This window comes from Balaenoptera ricei, chromosome 1, assembly GCF_028023285.1.
Source record: "Balaenoptera ricei isolate mBalRic1 chromosome 1, mBalRic1.hap2, whole genome shotgun sequence".
NCBI lineage: Eukaryota > Metazoa > Chordata > Mammalia > Artiodactyla > Balaenopteridae > Balaenoptera > Balaenoptera ricei.
Window position 1 is genome coordinate 166,909,604 of NC_082639.1, and position 26,054 is coordinate 166,935,657.

Genomic DNA, 26,054 nt, shown 5'->3' on the forward strand with positions numbered 1-26,054 from the left:
AAATAGAACATTTCAATGCCTCGGAAGGCCCCTGTGCGCTCTTCTGTGATTGTGCTGCCCTCCCACCTTTCCCAGAGGAGACCACTGTGCTGCAAAAATTTTGTGTTTACAATCCTTTTGCTTGACTTACAATTTTACCACCTAAATTTGTATCCCTAAAAACTATATTGTTTAGTTTTGTCTGTTTTTGAACTTTACATACATAGAATCATACTCTCCCTGGCCCTTCTATAACTTACTTTTTTCAGTTAATATTTCATTTTGACATCCATATTGATGTGTGTAGCTATAGTTTATTAATTTTCATTGATGTATGAGTTTTTCATTGTGGGAGGATACCGCAGAGTATTTGTTCTTCTGTTGATGGATTTCTAAGCAATTTGAAAAACTTAACTGTCGAATTTTTGTCTAACCCATGTCTAAATCTGATGAGAAGACCACATGGCTTTACTCCTTTAATTCTTTAATATGGTAAATTACATAAATCAAGTTTCTAATATTAAAAATTCTGGCATTCCTTCCTGCCTCTCCTTCAAGGCTTATCTCAAATATTATCTCCTCTTTGAAGCCTTCTCTGATCTCTTTTCCTCCCTCCCAATTCTTTGCTCCAGAAAAGTTGTTTCCCTCCTCTAATCCCCTATGGCATTCTGTAGGTATTTCACTGTAGGCACTGATGTTATATTTTAATTATTTGTTTACATGCATATCTCTCCTACCACATGAGCTCATCAAGATAATGATAAAATCTTTTTCTTCAGGTTCCTTATTATTTTTGCACTAATTTGAATTAAACTAACCTGATCTAAACCCTACCTCTTAGTAGCAGAGATGAGTCAGACATCTGCCTCCAACCTTTGATGGCCTGCCTCACTACCTGGAGGATACTGTGGGCCCCCAGACTTGCATTGTGGCCATCAGAGCCCCATTCTCAACTAGTACAAAGTGCATCTTTTTGCAGTAGTGTCAGCCGTTTTGGACAGGCACTGAAGGAGAGGCACTGAAGCTATAGCCCTACTTTTTGAATCAGATATAGAGCAAAATTATATTCACTCTACTAGGTTATTTTGACAATTCATCAAGCATCTATGATGTATAAAGCATTATTCTAAGCATTAGGGCTGATGCACAAAGCTTACAGACGAGTTGGACAGAAGAAACTAGTACATAAATTAGAATGCAAGGCATAATAAAGCAGTTAAAAGCCACATGATAAAGCACATTCAAGGAAGAGGTGAGAAGTTCCAGTAAGTCATCGGTGAATATGCCTTCTCTGACGATAACAAAATAAATACTAGATATGAATATAGATTCTTATTTACTGCTACAGCCCTCCAAATGTCTAGAATTTTGCAGAAGCAAATATGCCTTAGGGTTCATCCAAGAGATTTACTTACTCAGACTACGTCTTTATTATAATCATTTCTTGCATGGCTTTGAAGTTGGTGCCCTACGGATCTAAGTATAGGGAAGTTCCAGGAATGCATTAGAACCCTAAGGAAAGGCTGTCGTTGTGACTAATTAATGTCCCCAGGTTTGGGAATGGCAGCCCATCTTTTGACAATAATGTAAATTTTGAGCTACATCTAGAAAACCTTGTACCCTGGTGCCAAGAAGGACAGTTAGGCTATGTGTGGATGGGGCTTCATCAGCTCTTGTGGTTAACTTTTCACAATAAGGGAGATGGTAATCTCTCCTTTGTAAAGTCCAGGAAGTGCCTGCAAGCCCTTCCAACTTCTGCATAATTTAACCTCCGCCCACTCTAGGAAAATGGACAAATTCATAGCCCAGATCTCTACCCACTGTGGCCTCCTTGACAACCATATTCTGAAAAAGCAAACCTCCCTGCTTGATTACTTGCTGGAATAATGAAACCCATCTTGGCCCCTGCTTGATGATTTCCTTCGGAAAAGGAGAATAGCCACTTTCAAAAAACCATACAATTTGACCTTTACAAAAGCCAAAGGTTTTTGCTCACCAAGGTCATTCATTTGAGCCTATAATTTGTAAATGAAAGGAACCAAGGGACTATTCCTCTAAAAGCTTTTTGGATGAGTTGGAATCGCCCTTTGGCATTAAGTTGTCTGTTCAAACCCATTTAAGGAGCCGTTTCACATGGTCTTGGAACCACGGGTAGTGCGCAAAAGCAATAAGAGTAGCAAAGCTACCACTTTTGGAGTATTTGCTAGGTACAAGCCCAGTCTATACAATACAAATATTCTGTTTTCATCTTCACACCAACCCTAGAGGTAGATGCTATTGTTTCTCCCATTTTACAGATGAAGATCCTGAGACACAGAAATGTGAAGCAAATTGACCTCCTCCTCCTCCTTCTCCATCATCATCATTACCACCACCATCATCTAGTGCTTACTATGGGCCACTGCCTATACTCACTTCTTTGTATTTATTTTTTTAACTCATTTCATCTTCGTGACAACTCCATGGAGTCAGTACTACAAATTGACCAAAGGAGGTTTACTCCAAATTTCCTTTGTCACGGCAGCCAGGAGCATGCAGAAGCAGATAACAGAACTCTCTGTAGCCACATATGATTTAGCACTGTTAGTGGAGCTGGTAAGGGAAAAATTATAAACAAGCAAAGTTTGACTTCTGAGTCAAAGTTTGACTCCAAAGTTTGGCCTCACTACCACCTCTCCCCTCAATTCTGTGCCTCTTCCTCCCAATGAGTACCTCCCTCACCCACTCCACAGGTACACTGTACCTTGGTGATGTCCGGAAATGCCCAGTGCCTGCCACTCCACCACCATCCTCCTGGTTGTACCACTGTTAAGAGCCCCCAGTGCCCTAGACCTCATTTAACTCTATACCTACATCAAAACTGATCTTCCCTGTGGCCTCTCCCTTCACACCTTGCTCCACGGTAAGATAATGTGCTCTCTTAGGTCAAATTAGAAAGGTAGTATCTAGAGACAGCAGAAGCAAGAAGAACTACAATCCTGTAGCCTGTGGAACAAAAACCACATTCACAGAAAGATAGATAAGATGAAAAGGCAGAGGGCTATGTACAAGATGAAGGAACAAGATAAAATCACAGAAAAACAACTAAATGAAATGGAGATAGGCAACCTTCCAGAAAACGAATTCAGAATAATGATAGTGAAGATGATCCAGGACCTCGGAAAAAGAATGGAGGCAAAGATCGAGAAGATGCAAGAAATGTTTAACAAAGATCTAGAAGAATTAAAGAACAAACTAACAGACATGAACAATACAATAACTGCAATGAAAAATATACTAGAAGGAATCAAGTGAAGAATAACTGAGGGAGAAGAACGGATAAGTGACCTGGAAGACAGAATGGTGGAATTCACTGCTGTGGAACAGACTAAAGAAAAAAGAATGAAAAGAAATGAAGACAGCCTAAGAGACCTCTGTGACAACATTAAATGCAACAACATTCACATTATAGGGGTCCCAGAAGGAGAAGAGAGAGAGAAAGGACCAGAGAAAATATTCAAAGAGATTATAGTCGAAAAATTCCCTAACGTGGGAAAGGAAATAACCACCCAAGTCCAGGAAGTGCAGAGAGTCCCATACAGGATAAACCCAAGGAGAAACACGCCGAGACATATAGCAATCAAATTGGCAAAAATTAAAGACAAAAATTATTGATAGCAGCAAGGGAAAAACAACAAATAACATACAAGGGAACTCCTATAAGGTTAACAGCTGATTTCTCAGCAGAAACTCTACAAGCCAGAAGGGAATGGCATGATATACTTAAAGTGATGAAAGGGAAGAACCTACAACCAAGATTACTCTACCCAGCAAGGATCTCATTCAGATTCAACGGAGAAATCAAAAGCTTTACACACAAGCAAAAGCTAAGAGAATTCAGCACCACCAAACCAGATCTACAATAAATGCTAAAGGAACTTCTCTAAGTGGGAAATACAAGACAAGAAAAGGACCTACAAAAACAAACCCAAAACAATTAAGAAAATGGTAATAGGAACATACATATAGATAATTACCTTAAACGTGAATGGATAAATGCTCCAACCAAAAGACACAGGCTTGCTGAATGGATACAAAAACAAGACCCATATATATGCTGTCTACAAGAGACCCAATTCAGACCTAGGCACACATACAGACTGAAAGTGAGGGGATGGAAAAAGATATTCCATGTAAATGGAAATCAAAACAAAGCTGGAGTAGAAATACTCATATCAGATAAAATAGACTTTAAAATAAAGACTATTACAAGAGACAAGGACGGACACTACATAATGATCAAGGGATCAATCCAAGAAGAAGATACAATAATTATAAATATATATGCACCCAACACAGGAGCACCAATACATAAGGCAACTGCTAACAGCTCTAAAAGAGGAAATTGACAGTAACACAATAATAGTGGGGGACTTTAATACCTCACACCAATGGACAGATCATCCAAACAGAAAATTAATAAGGAAACACAAGCTTTAAAGAACAAAATAGACCAGTTAGATTTAATTGATATTTATAAGACATTCCATCCAAAAACAGCAGATTACACTTTCTTCTCAAGTGCGCATGGAACATTCTCCAGGATAGATCACACCTTGGGTCACAAATCAAGCCTCAGTAAATTTAAGAAAATTGAAATCATATCAAGCATCTTTTCTGACCACAATGCTATGAGATTAGAAATCAATTACAGGGAAAAAAACGTAAAAATCACAAACACATGGAGGCTAAACAATACGTTACTAAATAACCAAGAGCTCACTGAATAAATCAAAGAGGAAATCAAAAAATACCTAGAGAAAAATGACAATGAAAACACGACGATCCAAAACCTATGGGATGCAGCAAAAGTACTTCTAAGAGGGGAGTTTATAGCTATACAAGCCTACCTCAAGAAACAAACAAAATCTCAAATAAACAATCTAACGTTACACCTAAAGGAACTAGAGAAAGAAGAACAAACAAAACCCAAAGTTAGCAGAAGGAAAGAAATCATAAAGATCAGAGCAGAAGTAAATGAAATAGAAACAAAGAAAACAGTAGCAAAGATCAATAAAACTAAAAGCTGGTTCTTTGAGAAGATAAACAAAATTGATAAACCATTAGCCAGACTCATCAAGAAAAAGAGGGAGAGGACTCAAATCAATAAAATTAGAAATGAAAAAGGACAAGTTACAACAGACACCGCAGAAATACAAAGCATCCTAAGAGACTACTACAAGCAACTCTATGCCAATAAAATGGACAACCTGGAAGAAATGGACAAATTCTTAGAAAGGTATAACCTTCCAAGACTGAACCAGGAAGAAATAGAAAATATGAACAGACCAATCCCAAGTAATGAAATTGAAACTGTGATTAAAAATCTTCCAACAAAGAAAAGTCCAGGACCAGATGGCTTCACAGCTGAATTCTATCAAACATTTAGAGAAGAGCTGACACCCATCCTTCTCAAACTCTTCCAAAAAATTGCAGAGGAAGGAACACTCCCAAACTCATTCTATGAGGCCACCATCACCCTGATACCAAAACCAGACAAAGATACTACAAAAAAAGAAAATTACAAACCAATATCACTGATGAACATAGATGCAAAAATCCTCAACAAAATACTAGCAAACAGAATGCAACAACACATTAAAAGAATCATAGGGCTTCCCTGGTGGCGCAGTGGTTGAGAATCTGCCTGCCGATGCAGGGGACACGGGTTCGAGCCCTGGTCTGGGAGGATCCCACATTGCCGCGGAGCAACTAGGCCTGTGAGCCACAACTACTGAGCCTGCGCATCTGGAGCCTGTGCTCCGCAACAAGAGAGGCCGCAATGGTGAGAGGCCCACGCACCGCGATGAAGAGTGGCCCCCGCTCGCCACAACTGGAGAAAGCCCTCGCACAGAAACGAAGACCCAACACAGCCAAAAATAAATAAAAAAATAAATAAATTTTAAAAAAAAAAGGATCATACACCATGATCAAGTGGGATTTATCCCAGGAATGCAAGGATTCTTCAATATACGCAAATCAATCAATGTGATACACCATATTAACAAATTGAAGAAGAAAAACCATTTGATCATCTCAATAGATGCAGAAAAAGCTTTTGACAAAACTCAACACCCATTTATGATAAAAACTCTGTAGAAAGTGGGCATAGAGGGAACCTACCTCAACATAATAAAGGCCATATATGACAAACCCACAGCAAACATCATTCTCACTGGTGAAAAACTGAAAGCATTTCCTCTAAGATCAGGAACAAGACGAGGATGTACACTCTCGCCACTGTTATTCAACATAGTTTTGGAAGTCCTAGCCACGGCAATCAGAGAAGAAAAAGAAATAAAAGGAATACAAATTGCAAAAAGAAGAAGTAAAACTGTCACTGTCTGCAGATGACATGATACTATACATAGAGAATCCTAAAGATGCCACCAGATAACTACTAAAGCTAATCAATGAATCTGGTAAAGTTGCAGGATATTAAAAATAAAAATTTATGCACAGAAATCTCTTGCATTCCTATTCACTAATGATGAAAAATCTGAAGGGAAATTAGGGAAACACTCCTATTTACCATTGCAACAAAAAGAATAAAATATCTAGGAATAAACCTACCTAAGGAGACAAAAGACCTGTATGCAGAAAACTATAAGACACTGATGAAAGAAATTAAAGATGATACAAACAGATGGAGAGATATACCATGTTCTTGGATTGGAAGAATAAATATTGTGAAAATGACTATACTACCCAAAGCAATCTACAGATTCAATGTAATCCCTATCAAATTACCAGTGGCATTTTTTACAGAACTAGAACAAAAAATCTTAAAATTTGTATGGAGACACATAAGACCCCGAATAGCCAAAGCAGGCTTGAGGGAAAAAAATGGAGCTGGAGGAATCAGACTCCTTGACTTCAGACTATACTACAAAGCTACAGTAATCAAGACAATATGGTACTGGCACAAAAACAGAAATATAGATCAATGGAACAGGATAGAAAGCCGAGAGATAAACCCACACACCTATGGTCAACTCATCTATAACAAAGGAGGCAAGGATATACAATGGAGAAAGGAAAGTCTCTTCAATAAGTGGTGCTGGGAAAACTGGACAGCTACATGAAAAAGAATAACATTAGAACACTCCCTAACACCATACACAAAAATAAACTCAGAATGGGTTAGAGGTCTAAAGGTAAGACTGGGCAGTGTAAAACTCTTAGAGGAAACATAGGAAGAACACTCTTTGACATAAATCACAGCAAGATTTTTTTTTTTTTACAGCAAGATATTTTTTGATCCACCTCCTAGACTAATGGAAATAAAAACAAAAATAAACAAATGGGACCTAATGAAACTTAAAGGCTTTTGCACAGCAAAGGAAACCATAAACAAGACGAAAAGACAACCCTCAGAATGGGAGAAAATATTTGCAAATGAATCATCGGGCAAAGGATTAATCACCAAAATATATAAACAGCTCATGCAGCTCAATATTATAAAAAACAAACAACTCAATCCACAAATGGGTAGAAGACCTAAATAGACGTTTCTCCAAAGAAGACATACAATAAACAAATGGGACCTAATGAAACTTAAAGGCTTTTGCACAGCAAAGGAAGCCATAAACAAGATGAAAAGACAACCCTCAGAATGGGAGAAAATATTTGCAAATGAATAATCGGACAAAGGATTAATCTCCAAAATACATAAACAGCTCATGCAGCTAAATATTAAAAAAACAAACAACTCAATCCAAAAATGGGCAGAAGACCTAAATAGACATTTCTCCAAAGAAGACATACAGATGGCCAAGAAGCACATGAAAAGCTGTTCAACATCACTAATTACTAGAGAAATGCAAATCAAAACTACAGTGAGATATCACCTCACACCAGTTAGAATGGGCATCATCAGAAAATCTACAAACGACAAATGCTGGAGAAGGTGTGGAGAAAAGGGAACCCTCTTGCACTGTTGGTGGGAATGTAAATTGATACAGCCACTATGGAGAACAGTATGGAGGTTCCTTAAAAAACTAAAAATAGAATTACCAGATGACCCAGCAATCCCACTACTGGGCATATACCCAGAGAAACCCATAATTCAAGAAGACACATGCACCCCAATGTTCATTGCAGCACTGTTTACAATAGCCAGATCATGGAAGCAACCTAAATGCCCATCGACAGACGAATGGATAAAGAAGTTGTGGTACATATATACAATGGAATATTACTCAGCCATAAAAGGAACGAAATTGGGTCATTTGTAGAGACGTGGATGCATCTAGAGAGTGTCATACAGAGTGAAGTAAGTCAGAAAGAGAAAAACAAATACTGTATATTAACGTATATATGTGGAACCTAGAAAATGGTACAGATGAACCAGTTTGCAGAGCAAAAATTGAGACACAGAAGTAGAGAAAAAAACGTATGGACACCAAGGGGGGAAAGCGGCAGGGAGTGGTGGTGGTGGTGGGATGAATTGGGAGATTGGGATTGGCATGTATATACTGATGTGTATAAAATGGATGACTAATAAGAAAATAAATAACTAAATAAGCATTTAAAAAAATAAAATAAGAAGTCTACAAATAACAAATGCTGGAGAGGGTGTGGAGAAAAGGGAACCAAAAAAACCAAAAAAAAAATGTAGTATCTAGTAATGGTCTAACAATAGACGAGAGTTCCCTTTCTTCCCAGCCTTATCAAAGCTTGTATTGTCTGGTTTAAAAAATATTTGGCCATCAGGTGGGTTCTTAATGGCATATCATTATAATTTTAATTTGCATCTTCCAGATTACTAATACGGTTGAGTATCTTCTCATGTTTGTTAGTTATTTCTCCCCTTTTGTATAGCTCTTATTCAAATCTCTTGCCTATTTTTCTACAGAGTTGTTTATCTTTTTGTTTCTCGATTCATAGGGATTCTTTGTGAACTCTGGATTCTACTATTCTGCAAATAGTTTCTCCTCACACCATTTATTGAATTCCCACTGATCTGCAGTGCTCCTTTGGTCATATAACAAGTGTCCAAATATGTATGTGTTTGTCCCTGGGCTCCCTATCCTATGCCAATACCAGACTGTCTTAATTATTTGGGCTTTTGCAATTTTCTTTATAGTATGTTTGTTCTTCATTGTTTTAATTTCTGCTCTTTACTATTTCATTCCTTCTGCTTTATTTTGCTGTTCTTTATCTCCCATCTTAAGATGGCTACTTAGCTTTAACAATTTTCACTCTTTCTTATTCTATAAACACTTAGTTCTGTACATTACCCACTAAGTACTGCTTTGTCTATAGCCTCAAGTTCTGATAATGATGATTATTTTCACTATCATTAGTTCAAAATATTTTCTCTTTTTCACTATAGTAACTTTTTTGATCCATGGGTTATTTAGAATAATTTACTAATTTTCACAATTATTTGGAATCAATTTGTCCTTTTTGAGGCTTGCTTTTAATCAGTGCTAGGGCAGGTACAGAGCACCTAGGGTTACTTTGACCACTGTTAGAAGACTCTATCTTATTATTGGCCCCTTTGGAGCACTCTGTCCAATGCTCCATGTATTAGCAGGTCTTTCCCCTCTGCTTAAACATAAATTATTCCCAACCCCAGGGGACAGACTATCTCTCTTTCTCTCCAAGTCTCCTCTTTCTTTCTATATTTTGCCCTGAAAATTTTAGCTGTCTTGGCCTCCCCAAATTCTAAACTGTTTCCTCAATTCAGCAAGGTCACTGCCTGGCTCTGTTTGAGCCCCTCTGTTCTGTGGCCTGGAAGTCCTCCCTGGACAGTGAACTGGGCAAGTACAGGGCCCACCTCCTTTGTTTCCCTTCTCTCAAAAGTTACTTTCCTCTGTTGTCCATTGCCTGGTATCCAAAACCCCTTTTTTTCTAATATTCTGTTTGGTTTTCTAGTTATTTAAGGCTGGAGGATAAATCCAGGTCCTGTTTTCCAACATGGCCAGAAGCAGAAATTGGTCAATCCTGATCATTTCTTTTTTTTTTTTTTTTTTTTTGCTTAATTTATTTTATCTCCTTAAACATCTTAATTTCCTTAAACACGTTAATCCACTTTTTGTTGTTTATCTGTAACCTATGTTTGAATATCTCTTTCTGCCATCTGTTGTTTCTGCTGGGTCTTTCTCATGATGCCTTGTTTCTTTGTGTGTTTATTTTTGCCCAGGGGAGACTCATTTTCGTTGGCATTTTAGTTGTGAGAATTCTTTGAGACCTTTTATAAAGATGGTTTACTTTAGCATTTGTATTTATTTCTACTTGGTGCCTGGGATTACTACCAGTTGAGGATACTCGAAATAATATTCTCAGCTTGAAACATTTTGGGCCACCCAGGTATTGAGAATTAATTAAGACTGCAAACCTACATTAATTCAGCCTTTGGTTTCAAATTCTCAGGATAATTTCTTTCTTCTTTTCTCAGTGTCATATTTCAAGACAAATTTCTTGTGTATATGAGGGGGCAGTTGTTGTTGAGGGGGATTTTCCTATTAAAATCTTCATGTTGGGCAGACTTTGGGCTTTGTCTCCTATTTTCCATGCCCTTTGAAGCCATGTAAAATGAAGCCTGAATATCACTTGGTTCGGCAAATGTCTTCAGGGTAAAAGCAAACTTCAGTGTTCTGCTTACTTCTCTTGAGTTCCCAACTTCATATATACTTTTTTGCCTAAAAATTTCTTACTCTTTTTCAAGTTCAGCAATGCATTTAGTAAGATTTGTGAAAATATCTTATCCATAATGTTTAACTGTATTTGATAAGAAGATCTTTTCAGGTACCTAGACTACCATATTGCTTTTTTGCTACTTTTCTGTATTTTTCTGTTACACATCTCTCCCTGTTCTAAATTATAAGTAATGGAACCACATAATTTACTATCCAAACTGAGACACTTTTGAGAGTGAAAAAGGGGTAACCAATACTATTAATTATCTAAAATTATATTAGTGGACCTATAAAATAGTTCTACTCGAAAATCACCCTCAAAAATACAATATTTTCTTATAAAAAATTTCATGTGCACCAAAGTAAAAAAATTAAAATTTTCTTTCTATTGTTTATCAAGACATTAAAATAAGCAGAATAATTGTTCTTGATACCGCTTTCTGTATTTTAGTCACCTTCACCAAGTCTATTTCTAATGTCATGTCAACGCTATTTTTCTTAAGACTGTTTTTTTCTAGTATTATCTTAGAGCCACAGCATTTTTCTTCAGTTATCTAACTGCCTACCCATATATTTATGTATATATGTTTGTTAACATATAAAACTATCTATGTATTTTGATAACTGCAGCTTCTATTTCCCTTGACAGAATATCACAGGCTGGTACAAAATTATTAAGAATTTATTTAACAACAACCAACTATAAATTCGTTTCAGTAAAATAAGTTTCTCAATTCAGTAAGAATATTCTGTGTTCAAGTTTCAGAAGATCTTCCTCCAAATCAATTTTGGAGCATAATTATAGAATTTTAAAATTTAATCTTTTATATTGTTTGTTTCCTGCTGTCTGATACTCGTTTAGTTCCTCCCTTGCTTTTGCAGGGATGTATTTCATGTCCTCCCCGTTTGCAAGTTTTATTTTATTTAATAATTGCAACTCTTTACAGGCTTCAGAGGCTGAGATCTCTGTGTTTCAATTGTTGAACACTTGATTATGGATTTATGACTTTATCTTGAACAAAGTGCAATCAAATTTAGAAGATCTGTTTCTAAAACTCCTATACTTTTTTGTAGGACACTTAGGTAGATTCATAAAGTATGTTTTGAAGTTAAAAACTGTCTAATGTCAGCAATTTCATATCATTTAAGCTAGTTCTTTAAAGTCGCAAACATTTCTCAAATCCAGTTGATGACAGGCAGCAAGAGAACTGCTTACTCCCTGATGAGGTCGGTTTTTATTTAACATAAGCTTTATCACAACATTTTTGTAGTTCAGTTACTCCAACTCTACATGTGTAAATTTTGCTAATTTTGACAATTATGGTTTGTATTTCTCTGGGTATAAGTAGAACTGTCTTTGAGCACAGTTACGAATTATGTGTGTGCAATAACCCATCAGTTGCCTTTCAGCACAAATCTCTCCATTCGGTAGGAACGTTATGTCTTAAAATGTGAACTCTGTTCACTGCATGTATCAAACACATTGCAAGATGGGACCATGGAAGTAAAGAGTGAAGCTCTGCCCAACTCTTCCCATCTCATTTTTTAAAGTCCTAATAATAATACTTTGTTTTTAAAAAAAAAAGAAAAATCCAGGAGAAAATAAACCAGACAGATGCAGGATAATAGGCATAAACTGCGACTCTTCTGGGCAAACCAGGACCTATGTCCAGCCTAATTACAGCCCTACAGACCGGGGGACATGTCTCATTTGTGTTTGCAATTCCAGGGCCAGCAGAGGGCCTCCCTGTATCCTAGGTTCTTTTTTTTTTTTTGGCCGTGCTGCGTGGAAGTGCGGAGTCTTCACCACTGGGCCGCCAGGGAAGTCCCTATCCTATGTTCTTAATACATGCTTGTTGGGTAAACTACCCAAAATAGCATATTTGTTTGCCTAAGACTTTCTGTGTATTAGTGCAAAGGAATGAGAATGGGCAGTTTCTTTGTAACAAGACCCTCCAACATCCCACCATACAGGGAGCTGCTTCCTCTGCTGAGACTTAACTGCAAGCAGATGACCCCTTATTGCTATCTTGGAACATCTTTTCTACAAGCCAAATGTATTGAACTCTGCAAGCTGGCTTTTTCAGTTCTTTTAACTCATACACCCTGTGAAACCTAACGTGTTTTTGCTTTTGAGACCTTCATGCTGTGTGGTATCAATCTAAGAAGAGCCCTGGGGTCGTAACACAGACACAATTAGCAGACTGACCTGGCTTGACTTGGCCAGAGTCTTGACTGAAATGAAGGGCATGTCAGTGGTTCTGACTGTTCCTCTTTGGGGGACGTTGTTGTACACATTTCTCAAGAGAGGCCTGACAGTGACCTTGGTGTGAATGTCTCTTCTATGATCTACACTTGATGACTGTGAGCTGTGCATGCCTGAGTAGGCCATGGCTTGTGTTCTAGAACACTTAGAGGGGCCGGAAGAGTCTCTCTTGCTGTACATCGGTGAGACTGTGAGTCTTGTACTGAGCACTTGACACCCGTTCTAATCCAAGGCAGTGTCATCTACCTTGGTTTTATTCTGACCATAGCTCCTATGAGGTAAAAAAGAAAAGTAATGCTTTGGAAGTTATGGAGGTAGGAAGCTGGGAGAGACTTCTTTTGATGGAGAAGTACCCACTAGATAGGTATTTAAATATTTATAGAAGGCAACTCTCTGCTGCGCACCATGTTAGACATGATCTCTGCCCATCTTATGCAGTTCTCCAAAAAAGCAGGCATCATTAGCGGCATTTGGACCATCCATCTAACCTAACCCACCAGGAGCCTTTCATAGCACTTTGGGAAAGCACTGAGATGTTTTGAAAATTAAAAAAGTGAGGTCAGGGGGCAAAGAAGTGTCACAGGAAGTTGTGATTGATTCCTAATTTGCAAGCCTCTTGTCACCGGCAGGACTTTGAGAAAGTGCCCAGTCAGGGATCTTGCAGGGGTGACAGGGAATAGACTGAACTCAAACCACATTTATCCCATGTAAGGAATGAATAGCTATTTGTGATTGAACTTACCAACTTAAAAGATGCAGAATTTGTGCTGCAGTAGCCTTTTTTTTTAAACAAAATAAGTATCACTAGAAAACTCAAATGTTTCTTAATTCTTTTTCAAAAAATGCATAATTCTTTCATGTTTTTCATGTCATTCCCCAATAAGATTTCATGTATGAATTATGGCCTCTGTGTAACATCTTTTCTCAGACTTGGACCAGTAATGGAAACCATTCTTAAACTTAATTTCCTTTTAATTCCTTCCAATTACTAGGCACTGGTCTTTGTGCCAAGAGCCAATCCAGTTGGTACATTTTGTGAAGAGTGTGGAATCATGTTTCTTTAAACCACATGTGATACCCAGAAGGCATTCTAACAGAGTTACCCTCATCAACGTCCTTAGAGTAGGTTATTCTTGATTTCAAAAGAAGTTTATCCCCAGGCAGTCCATGGCACATGTGCTTAACAATAGTCTTTTAGGTTTTCCCCATCTGCTGACTGGTTAGTGGCCTGCAAGTAACAAGGACCGTATTAGATAAGTATCTTAAGCACAAAATAGCGTAAGAAATCTTTGGTAACTCTTATCGGCAGGCTTATCATAGGAACACCAAATATTGGAAGGCTTTTGAACCACAGATGCCAAAGAAAAATGTTAGTTAAAATCTAAGACTGATAAAGCGTTACCAAAAAATGAAATGGTACTTTTGTACATCAAAGGACACTATCAAGAGATTGAAAAACAACCCACAGGATGGGAGAAAATATTTGCAAATCATATATCTAATTTAGGATTAATATCCAGAATATATAAAGAATTCCTACAGTTCAACAACAAAAATCCAATTCAATTCAAAAACGGGCAAGAGACTTGAATAGATATTTCTCCAAAGAAGATATTACAAATGGCCAATAAACGCATGAAAAGATGCTCTACATCATTAGTCATTAGAGAAGTGCAAATAAAACCACAATGAAATATCACTTCACATCTGTTAGAAAGGCTGTTATCAAAAAATGGAATATCAGTATTGGCAAGGACGTGGAGAAATTGGAACCTTTATGCATTGCTGGGGGAAATGTAAAATGGTACAGCCACTGTGGAAAACAGTTTGACAGTTCCTCAAAAAGTTAAACATAGAATTGCCATGTTATCCAGCACTTCCACTCTTATTTCCATAGACAAGCGTTAAGTAAAGGTCATTCCAGGCTGAAACCTGGGATGAGCACAGAAGCAGGAGAGGCACAAAAGTCCACACTTGTTCAGGGAGTAATGACTAGAGTGGGATGGTTAGAGTCCACAGTGCAGAAAGGCACCTTAGGATATTCTGCAGCTTCTTCCTCATTAGGCTGCCCAACTCTGGGTTCAAAGCCACCAGTTTGTCTTTATTGTCATCTTTTATATGGTAAGGAGGAAGCCTCCTAGACTATCAGTCAATGAAGTAACAAATGGATCAGAACTATGGTCATGCCAGTGTGCAGCCCACAGGGTGAGCACCCAAGGGCTCTCATCTCGGTGAGTAATGGACTTTGTGGCAATGGTGCGTCACTCTTGCTCCTGGAACCACTTTCAGTATCCCCCACCTGAGACTTGGAAAGGCCACTGGTTAGGAGTAGGGAGCAAGTTTGGAAGCAGAGGGCACAAATGGCTCATCCTGACCTTGACAATCAGAATCTTGTTTTAAGCTCCATGCTGCTGCCTTCAAAGAAAAGCCACTGCACAGGAAGAGATATGAGCTTGAGATCACAGGAAGGACACATTTAATCATCTAATCCATCCTCCCAAGTACTGGTCTGAATCCTTCCCGACAGGGTGACATTCTGTACCACTGGCTTCACATAATGAGCCAGCTTCATGTCACCTCTCTCTCTACAGCATGTCACCTCTCATGTCACCTCTCTCTCTACAGCACAAGGGGTGCCCACTGATATGCAGTCTGATGAGCAGAGAGAGATTAGACTTCCCTTTCTTTTGTGTGCACAAGATCAGAATACAGTCAAGTGAATGCAAATGAAATGACTGCTAGGGCTCATATTTGCCTTTTCTCTGTTTATTTTATTTTGATAGAGAAAAAACATGGAATTGGCTAAATTGAACTCTGGAGACTGGAAATCGCCATGATTGTAATGCAGTGTAATCGTCAAGCCCAGACTCCTTGTCTAATGTTACTTAACTTCTTTTTGGCCTTCCCAAGGAATGTGGTAGAAGAGGGGTTCATCTGGGTTTCCAGTGTTGGAAAATAAAAGCCCCATAATTCACCTAGTATCCTCATTGCTCTGTCATCTTAGTGTTTTGCTTAGAGAGTAGGTTAAAAAAGTAGATGAGACCCTTCCAGATGTTTCCCTGCCTTTTTTTGGTAAACACATTTCTTTTGAAAGAAGTCTAAATACATTTACAGATTTTCAAAGCCCAGTTTCTGCACAGTTCTAATAACCCTGAAGGGTGATCACAGACTAAGCTATAGAAAGAGGCACCATCGAAATGCCACATCAAACATAAGCTTCATGTAAGTTTCTTACCTGAAGTAAACATTAAAACTCATGAAAAAGCATAGGAATGTTCTAAAACTATAAGTTAATCACTAAGGCGATATAGGAGGCTTGGGGATGGTGTAGTGGGAAGGCAGTGGGAAAGATTTGAGTTCAGGTGCTAGGCAAAAATAGGATTTTATTATATCAAGAATTCCATTTGCAACTTTCATTTTCTTTCTTCTTGAGAATTCTTTGAGAATCCACGGAGAAGGAGGGGGTGAGCAGAAATCAGGGGAGAAGCTCTGGGTTACCATGACAACATGACTCTTGACTCCATCTCTGTCACCCATCAGTGCCTTTTGGATTACTGCAGAGATCTCTGACATTGGAATTAACACATGCTCCTAAACCTGAGGATGATTTAAAGCTGAAGAACAGCAAAGTTTCTAAATAGTACAATGAGCTCATCTTTACTCAAAAGATGTGTAATGCTCATAATGCAACATAATTGAGATATTTCCTTATCCCTCCCCCAGTAAAGCTGTCATAAACCACTCCAAAGGCTCTATAAAAAGTGACAAGGCTATAGAAATGTCTGTTGCAGAACATCGGTAATTAATCATAATGGTTTGGGTCAAATAAATTTTTAAAAGGAAGTAAAACTTCAGATAATGTGTAAAATGTCAGAGTAGTATTTACATTCTAAATTGCAGTAACAATATAAACATTATTATTACTCCTAATCTCGTCCTGCAGATGGATTAAAGAATGAGCATGCATCTGTACAGACCAGTCTTCAGAGTTCACTAAATGCTTAATGAACCATTAAGCGCCCCTTTATAGTATCTCAAACATCATTAGCATACTCAATTTTTGGTAGTCTGTTAATTCAGAGGAAACCTATGGACCTATTATTTTCTATTTGTCTATAAGGGCTACTGATTTGCCTTCTAAGTTATTATTTTTGTTTTGTTTTGTTTTTCATCAAAGGGATGACATTCCTATCTCTTGATTATGTTAAACTAAGTAAAACTAAATATAGGATCTTTCCCTTTCTGTCCCAGAGCTAATAAGTCATAAACATTGTTTGAATTACTGTGAAGAAAGATCAAAATAAAAAGAAAGATCAAAATAAAAGCATAGCTCTTGCCCTCAAGGACCTTGTTGAAAAGAGCTACCTGGAATTAACCAAACTGTGAGGTTTGAGGGCACAGTCCTTGGACTGCCAAGTCTGCCCAAGACTTCTGACACCAACTGCAAGGAGTTAGGGTCCAACTACAAAATTAGAGGAAGAATCCAGAGAAGACGACTCTCACTTCTGACACCAACTACAAGTTTAGAGGGTTCCCCAAATCACCTTCAGGTTTGGTAATTCATTAGAAGGACTCAGAGACTCACTGAAAGTACTCACAGCTACATCTTATTATAGAGAAAGGATACAGATTAAAATCATCCAAAGGAAGAGATGCAGAGGGCAGAGTTTGGAAGGGTTCCAAACATGAAGCTTCCATTGTCTTCTCCTGTGGAGACAGAGTGTGTTACCCTCCCGTTGTCGATGTGTGACAATATACAGTGAGCTTTGGTGTGCAGAGTTTTTACTGGGGCTTCATTATGTAGATATGATTGACTGATTGATTTCCAACCTGGTTGAACTTGGTCTCTAGGTTGACTAATACCACATGACCCAAAGCCCCTGACCTAAATCACATAGTTGATCTTTCTGGCATGGCCACCCCCTACCCTAAGACTATTGGGTGTGGCCCTATGATCTGCTGTGGCCAGTCCCCACCCTATACAAAGATAACCCCAGCAGATATAATACAGATTACTTCCCAGAAGCTGAGGGCAAAGGCTAGAGCTCTTTGAGCAAGGCCATATTCTTGACTACACAGGAATCAAGACAAGTCTGAGTGAAGAGGAAGTACTAAATTATGTGGTAGGTAGAGGGGGGCTTAGTGTGAGCTTGGATGACCAACCAAATATTTGAAGAGCAATGGAAGGAACATGGACTATTCCCAAGCAAGAGAACATTTAAGGAGGACATGATAAATGTCTTTCAAAATGTGAAGGGCCAGTGTGTGCAAAAGGATTATTCTTACCCTGTGTGCCCCTAGAAAACAGAGTTGAGTGTCTGTGGGTTAGAAGTATCAGGAAGATATAAGTTTAGTATAAGAAAGAGCTTTCTAATAATTGAGGCTATTCAAAAATATTACACAGGCTGCCTGGGAGATAGTAAGTTTTCAGTCATTAAGAATATTCTGGCCGAAAGCAGATCACCTGTAACAGTGGCAGTCCTGTTATTAGTAAATGCAGTGTCCCCTAAGAATCCTTTCAACTCTAATACTCTATGGTTCTAAAAAATTATTTTTCTATTTTTTCTTTTATTCTTAATTAAGAATTTTTATTGAAGTATAAATGACACAATGTTATATTAGTTTCAGGTGTACAACATAATGATTCAATATTTGTATATATTGCAAAATGATCACCATAATAATTCTAGTTAACATCTTCCACTGTAAGTTAAAAAATGTTTTTTTCTTGTGATAAGAACTTTTAATATTTACTCTCAGCAACTTTCAAATATGCAATACAGTATTATTACTAATTATAGTCACCGTGCCATACATTACATCCCCATAACTTATTTATTTTATAACTGGAAGTTTGTACCTATTTTTCAACCTTGTACCCTAGAATCAGTGGACTTTCTATATTGTGATTCTAATTACATGAATTATCTTTAAGATGTCTTATGTTATAGCTGAGTGCTACAGCCTTCAAATGAATGTACGTTTTCCTGAGCAGAACTTAGATTTAGAACACCAAGAGTAATTCACATTCTAGTAATTGAGTGATCAACGACTAGACCAGGATGGAAATTTTTTCTTGCTCTAGATAAGAAGGAATGAATTGTTAAGCAAAAGAATAATATAAGAAAGTTTTCATGAAACACATTTAATGTATATAAGTGAACCCGTATTTTATAGCCACTTCAATAATTGCAAATGCATCTCAAGTGAGATCAAAGCAGATTAGTTAGGATCTTAACTTGAAACCCTCTGTTAGCTATAAATTCAAGTTACATTATAAACTTCTTTTGAAATATTCTGAGTCTATTCACTGTTTACAGCTGGTCTTTCTCATGAAGTGGGCTGAATTAATGTGAATTTTATCTTATTCAGATAAACAGAACACTGATATCCAAGATCAAATGGATTCATGTAGCCCAAATTTCCTTAGATTTCATCTTCCTATGTGTACAGGGGTAAATGAGTAAAGTCGTAACTCAGATTTCCTTGGCCCCAACCCATCCCTACAGTTTAAACCCTCTAGTTTGTGTAAACTGTCTTTCTATCCAGATCCTTTCCGATGTCCCTCAGGGAGCTCTTGTGAATGCTCATCATGTAGTCCTGCTGGGGGCAACTCCTGCTTCACCTAGAATAGAGGCCCCTGTTGGGCACCATCACCGCTCTCCTGCCTCTCATTGGGTACAGCCACCAAAGTTGTCAAGCCACCATGGTGCCAGCCCTGAATAAACAGGATGGCATGGGGAGAACACATCTCTCCCATGTGCTACCCTGCATCAGAGGCGTCCCCAAATGGTGCTGTTTGTGCTAAGGGTTCTATAGTCTTTACTAAAGAGCTCCATGAGAGAACAGCTAGGTTAACCTTGACCCCTCTTAGGACCTCCACCAACAGGTGGTCTTCGGTTAGGTAAGGCGTGAACTCATACCAGGTAGCATATCAGTCAGATCACAAAGGCTGGTCGTTCGGCTGGCAGTGGGTGGTTCTCTGCAGGGTCCTCTTCTAAGCTGTCCTCTGATGAGTGGTCTCATCATCTCCCACGCTGCTGCATGCCAGTGCTGGCAGAGGCACCTCTAACACACGCGCCAGACTCAGGCAGCTATTTTCTCCAGTGCTTCATTCTGCAAGCCAGAGTCACTCTCATTGGAAGACCTGAGAACCGTGCTTCTCTATCAAGGTTGCCAGGATTACGCACTCTCCTTCCCAGCATCCCACAGCACAGACCTGCTTATGCCATTTGCAGTACAAATGGAGTAATATCTGAAACTGAGCAGAAAGCCCTTTAACTTCATGAACTCCTTTTGAAAATGCCATTAGGATAGCTTGGCCTGTACCAAGGTTTGGGCTGTTCTCTAGTACCAGAAACCAGAAAATTCATGTCCTAAAATGTTGGCAGCCTTGAGGGGAACATTGCTGAGAAAAGGCCACTCGTGCAGAGCAGACAGCTTCCCAAGCAAGAAGGCGTGTAAAGTCTTCTCCCAAACATGTGAATGTCTGTGAAGCAATCACGAACAGGGCACCATCAATCCCTTACAAATAAATAAACGCAAGGGAAGTGATTTTTCCCTTGTGGATGTATGTATTTCAGTGTCACAACTCAATAGTGTCACAGGTAAACATACTTGCTTGGGACCTAGAAGACAGACAGAGGCATGAGAGTTTGCCCTCACCCAGGGGGCCTGGTGACTCAGTCTACCCTCTGCACAATGCTCTTTCTCATGAGAGAGAAAGAACTGCACTGATGTTGCCCACCTTGGCCATGAGCACTGGGCCATAGATGCTGGTGTCTTGGGACTCTTGTCCCCAGACCTTGGGATGGTCTCCAGAGGACAATGGTGACCCTTCAGGCAACAGTCTAAAAGGATGTTCACAGACCAATAGGATGTGAATGGAAGGAGACAGGGTCAGTGGGAGAAAGGGTGTAGAGTAGTGAAAAACTAGGCCAAGTTCATGATTTTAGCCTACCTCTGGTCCTTCTTTTCCTTTCTGTTCTTTCTTCCTTCTCACTCTCCCCTCCCCTGGTGATCAGTGGGTGGATGCCGGGGCCTGGTGTTTGGGGGCTAAGGCTGAGAGATCAGAACTCTTAGAGCTGGCTCGATCCCTGGCAACTCTTGCCCAGCATCTCAAGCTCTCTGTTTGGGGCTCTACAATACAGTCTGGCAGTTTACAGGTAAAGTGGGTAGAAAATGGGATAGGTACTAGAAAGCAATGTAGTTCCAGGGTCATATCCTTAACAATGTGAGTGATACCAACATTTTCTTGACATGTAAACATTGGTTGTTATCTTGATCTGAATATCTGACACCTGTAAGAATTCAGTGTATGTGGTTTCCATTCTTGAATGCCAATGGTGCATTGCTTAAAAACAAACAAGCCCTGTCTCCCTTTTCTAAAAAAGAGCACGCTTGTGTGTATATGCCTGGGTGGACGCACGTGTGTATGTTTATGATTTATACGTCTGCTGCCCACAGGAATCCTTCTCTTGCAAATTGTTCTGGAGATTAATTAGTTTTCTAGATTAACTAAGCTCCTTTCCTTTCATTTTATTAAGAATTAACATAACTCATCTTGCTTTCTTCTGTGCCCTCATTGTGTTTGCATTAAAGGAGGCACATTTTTGACAACAGATGCATGTCTGTAAGTGGACATTTATGGTTCTCTCTCACAAGAAGCAGGCCTTGAGGAAGGGCCATCCCATGGTCCTGTAATTGGGTTGCCCCACTTGGTGATTCAGAGCTCACTACTTTTTTCTCCTTCAAAAGAACGTGGTCCGTAGATGCCTTTCTTCCTACTTCCGGAGTTCTTCAACTCATTTCTGGGGAAGAAATATATTTAACAGCTCTCATGAAAGGAATGGCTTTTTTCTTATGAAATTACCTGGCCAACATTGCAAATGTGTGACTTTGGACATCTCATTTCACTGGCGGCCCTGTACCAGATTACCAGTTGAGAGAGTTTCCCAGCTCTCAGGGTCAGAGAACAAGGAGCTAGAGATTCCAGACTGTCCTTTCAGAAAGGAATTTAGAATTCTGTTGGGTGTCTTGGGGACCTCAAGCTCATACATCCCTGGATGCCTGTCACGTAGGAGAATCCTAGCCAAGGAGATGGAACCACACTATAACCATCAAGGTCTGGGTGTTCTCTAGCCGTCAGGGAGTTAACAGTGATGGTGGAGACACCCCGCAGCCTTGAGGGTCTTTCCTTACCATGTGCTGTTTCAGATTTGTTCTTCTGTCCTTAGCTTTAATGGATGGTATGTATGTTTACATATGTGTCTCCCTCACTGGATAGCAGGCTTCTTGAGGTCCTCTAGGCTCTCTGCCCTGCACGTTCTCAGCGTCTGCAGGGTGGCTTCCTGATGGTCGGAACTCACCAAATGCTTCTTGAGTGAGCCACCGTGGACCTTCACGAGTTAACAAGTTGAAGGAGGGTGAGCAACCTCACAGCCCCCTTGAGAAGGACAGGCTCTGCATCACATAGGAAATGATTGGGGCAGCTGCTGATAGCTGTGTCCTGATGGTCAAGTGATTTCTAAAGCCAGCATTGGTTCCTCTGCCTGTTTCCATGCTGCTGACTTTAAAAACTCTCCCTTCGTGAAACATCTGAACTGAAAGAAAGACAACATAGACAACTATCAAATCAGAACGAGATTATTGAATAGTAAGGAAATTAAGACACACCTTTGTGCTCTGGTTGGTAACTCTTTGGCACTCTGTGTAAAATGAAACCACCTTATGTCATTACTCTAGAGCACGGGTCAGTGGGCTTTTTCTGCAAGGGACCAGATAGAAAATATTTGTGGCTTTAAGGGGCCATATGGACTCTGTCACAACTACTCACCTCTGCTCTTGTAGCATGAAAGCAGCCAGAGATAATATGTTAAAAAATTGGTGTGGCTGTGTCCCAGTAAAACTTTATTTACAAATACAGGCAGTGGGCCAGATTTGGCCTACAGGCCTTAGTTTGTCAGCCCCTGTCCTAGCGTACTACATTCTCTTCCATGCTCTTGTAAAATTAATATTATTAATTAAAATTCACTCATTATGCCATTTTTTGGTGTCCTCTTGCTATGTCTAATAAAAGGTTGACTTATTTTAAAATGTAAGACATTTTTCCAAAAGTCATTTTAAAAGGTGTGTACAGTTGGGGTGGGAGGGAGGTGGAATATGTGTGCATAGAACATGGCTGCCTGAAAGAACGGCATGGTTCTTCCCAGACCCCAGTCAGCTCTGCTCCGTCACCAGTGCTTTCCTCTCCCACCCAACCCATCTCTCCCACACGGCCCCCGAGTCTAAATCCTCATCCAGCCCGGCCCTGAGGCTCGGTGGCCAGCAGCTCTGCACCTGTGCTCTCCTCTTCCTCTAGCCTCAGTCTGCATGCAGAGTGCAAACTGAGTTTGTGCTGACCACTGCCCTAGAAACTCTTTTGAACCTTTTTAGTTTCCTCCCAAAGACACTGAGTTAAACCTACAGTTTGCAGCCTTTAGTACCCTGTCCGTTCTTTCACCTTCCCTCCCCAACTTAATTGTCTTTGTTCCAAGTTAAAGGATCATGAAGAGGTGGAAAAAACCAAAGCTTTATAGCCACCATCTTTCAGTCCCATAAGGTATGTTTTAGAGTCTAGAGAGGCCCACATGAAACAGTCTTGCTGGCAGTTTTACTGGCTTTCCAAAGGAGAGCTAAAATGCTGGTTGCCAAGCAACACACATGCCCTGGCTTCTTCCAACAATGTGGACTTAAAAAAATAAAATTGTCCTATGATTGACTCATGAATGGGCAATCATGTGGAAATACACAGGGCAAACAGTTTGATATAACAATGCTATATCTGTTTATTCTGTCTTTGGTATCTTTTCCTGAAGACTTTACAGGGTCACATGGAGAAATAAGTGGGGTGTGCCTTCAGCAGAGTGCAACTGATGAACAAAACTTATCATTAGGAACTTCATAGTACAGTCAGTCCTTGGAATCATTTGCAGATTCCATGTTGTGAATTATGTTCAAAATCCATACTTTTCTGTAGTTTGCAGACATGCTTAGTAGCAAAAACTTTGAGCCACCCAATGCACATGTTTCCAGCTGAAACTGGACAAGGCAACAGCCCTGCCTTCTTGTTTCACCTCTCTTCATGTAAACAAGGGTCCTTCTTGCAGTCTATTTAGTGACACAATTTTTTAGTATTTCTGTGCTTTCTTTGGTGATCTCACTGTTTAAAGTAGGCCCCTAGGTGTAATGCTGCAGTGCTGTCTAGTGTTCTTTAGTGCAAGAAGGCTGTGATGTACCTTACAGAGAAAATATATGTGTTAGAGAAGTTTCATTTGCTGTTGGTGTGAGTTTGGTGTTAATGAATCAGCAATATGGCACATCCAGAAAAAGGAAGAGGAAATTCACCGATGTATATCAGCCTGCTCTGGAAAGTACTCAGGTTACGTCTAAAGTGCATAATGAAGCTGTAGAAACAGGCTGTATTTGTGGATTCACAATATGACCAGTTTTTTTAAAAAAGCATAGTGGACAATACTATAAGGCTGAAAGCCCAAGAAATTTATGGTCATGTTACCCAGGGTCAGGGAAATGTTCAACCCTTCTCAGCTAGTGTTTTATTATATAGAAAGTACATATAATTCATTATTTATAAGAAATAGAAATTAAGGTGTCTTTAAATAGATATGCACATAAAACAAGATTATGTATTGATCCATTGATGAAATATTGTGACCAGAGGGTCTTAGGAACCTAAAACCATGTATTTCCCCTAGGAGCATGGCTCAGCATTCACTAATTCAGTGTTCATGGAGACTTAACAAAAATAACTAACATGAATAATAAGAATTAACCATATATGATCACAACTTAACCCTAATGGAATCTATCTTCCACTTCCCATATGGAAGACAAAGTCCTAAACTCATCCAGGTGCAGTGTCTCTGCTGAGAATGTGTGCCAGGAATGGGACTTGACTTCCCCATCTGGTCATCAGCTCTGGTGGTATCCATGATATTACTGATAGACACTTTGAAGAAAGTTAAATGTTTAGAGCCAGGAGCTAGGGCTGGAGGTCTCTTCCTCCACACCCCACTTACCTTTCTGTCCAAGTCAGTTCAGGCTGCTGTAACAGAATACCATAGACTGAGGGGCTTAGGTAACAGTCATTTATTTCTCACAGTTCTGGAGGCTGGGAATCCAAGATTAAGGTGCTAGCAGATTTGTGTCTGGTGAGGGCCCGCTTCCTGGCTCACAGGGAGCTGTCTTCTCACTGTGTCCTCACATGGCAGAAGGGACAAGGAAACTCTCCAGGGTCTTTTTTATAAGGGCACTAATTCCACTCATGTGGGCTCCACCCTCATGACCTAATCACCCCCCAAAGGTCCGACTTCCAGATACCATCACATGGGGCGTTAGGTTTCAACACATGAATTTGGAGGACACATAAACATTCAGTCCATAGCACTCTCCTTCCATCACTTTTATCACTGATTATTTTGCTCGAAGGGAAACCCTGATATATTTTTAAATTGCCCTGGCACTGAGCCATAGTGAGCCCAGTATCCCTGAACTGACACCATAATTGGTCCCAGAAAACTATTGCTCTTACACCAGTCTTTCCTCCCTGAAGGCCTGATGCAGGTCACAAGTGAAGTGGTTTCCTGTCTCCAAGGTCTAATCTCTGCTGACAGCGGCCTGCATGTCACACTGAGTCTCCTGAGCTGGACAGTCTCTCTCCAGAGAGCTGAGTTGGAGGGGTGGGAGGAAAAGGAGAGGATGTCTGGCTAACAGTCTGATGGGGACACAGGCATGAGGACAAACCCCTCTCATCTGGCAAAATAAACTCAACACAGGGCATGGGAAGCAAAGAGTCTCCCTCAGCCTTTGGGATCAGGGGAGTCTCCAGAGATGAAGTGACATTTGGCAGCAGCTAAGATGATGATGTAAGCAGAAGCCTCTTAAAAGCAAGGCAGGAAGAATGTTGGGACAAGTATAGGAATGGAAAAACATGAGCCATTCCTCCAGACCACTTTTTTTTTTTTTTTTAACTTTGGGTTTATTTATTTATTTATTTATTTATTTATTTATGGCTGTGTTGGGTCTTCGTTTCTGTGTGAGGGCTTTCTCTAGTTGAGGCAAGTGGG

General features: G+C 39.5%; 1 protein-coding gene across 2 annotated transcripts in view; it reads left to right on the forward strand.

Moving 5' to 3' along the window:
- KIF26B (kinesin family member 26B) overlaps positions 1-26,054 on the forward strand; it is a 487,970-nt gene that overhangs the window by 432,501 nt on the left and 29,415 nt on the right. The gene's annotated exons all lie outside the window — the stretch shown is intronic.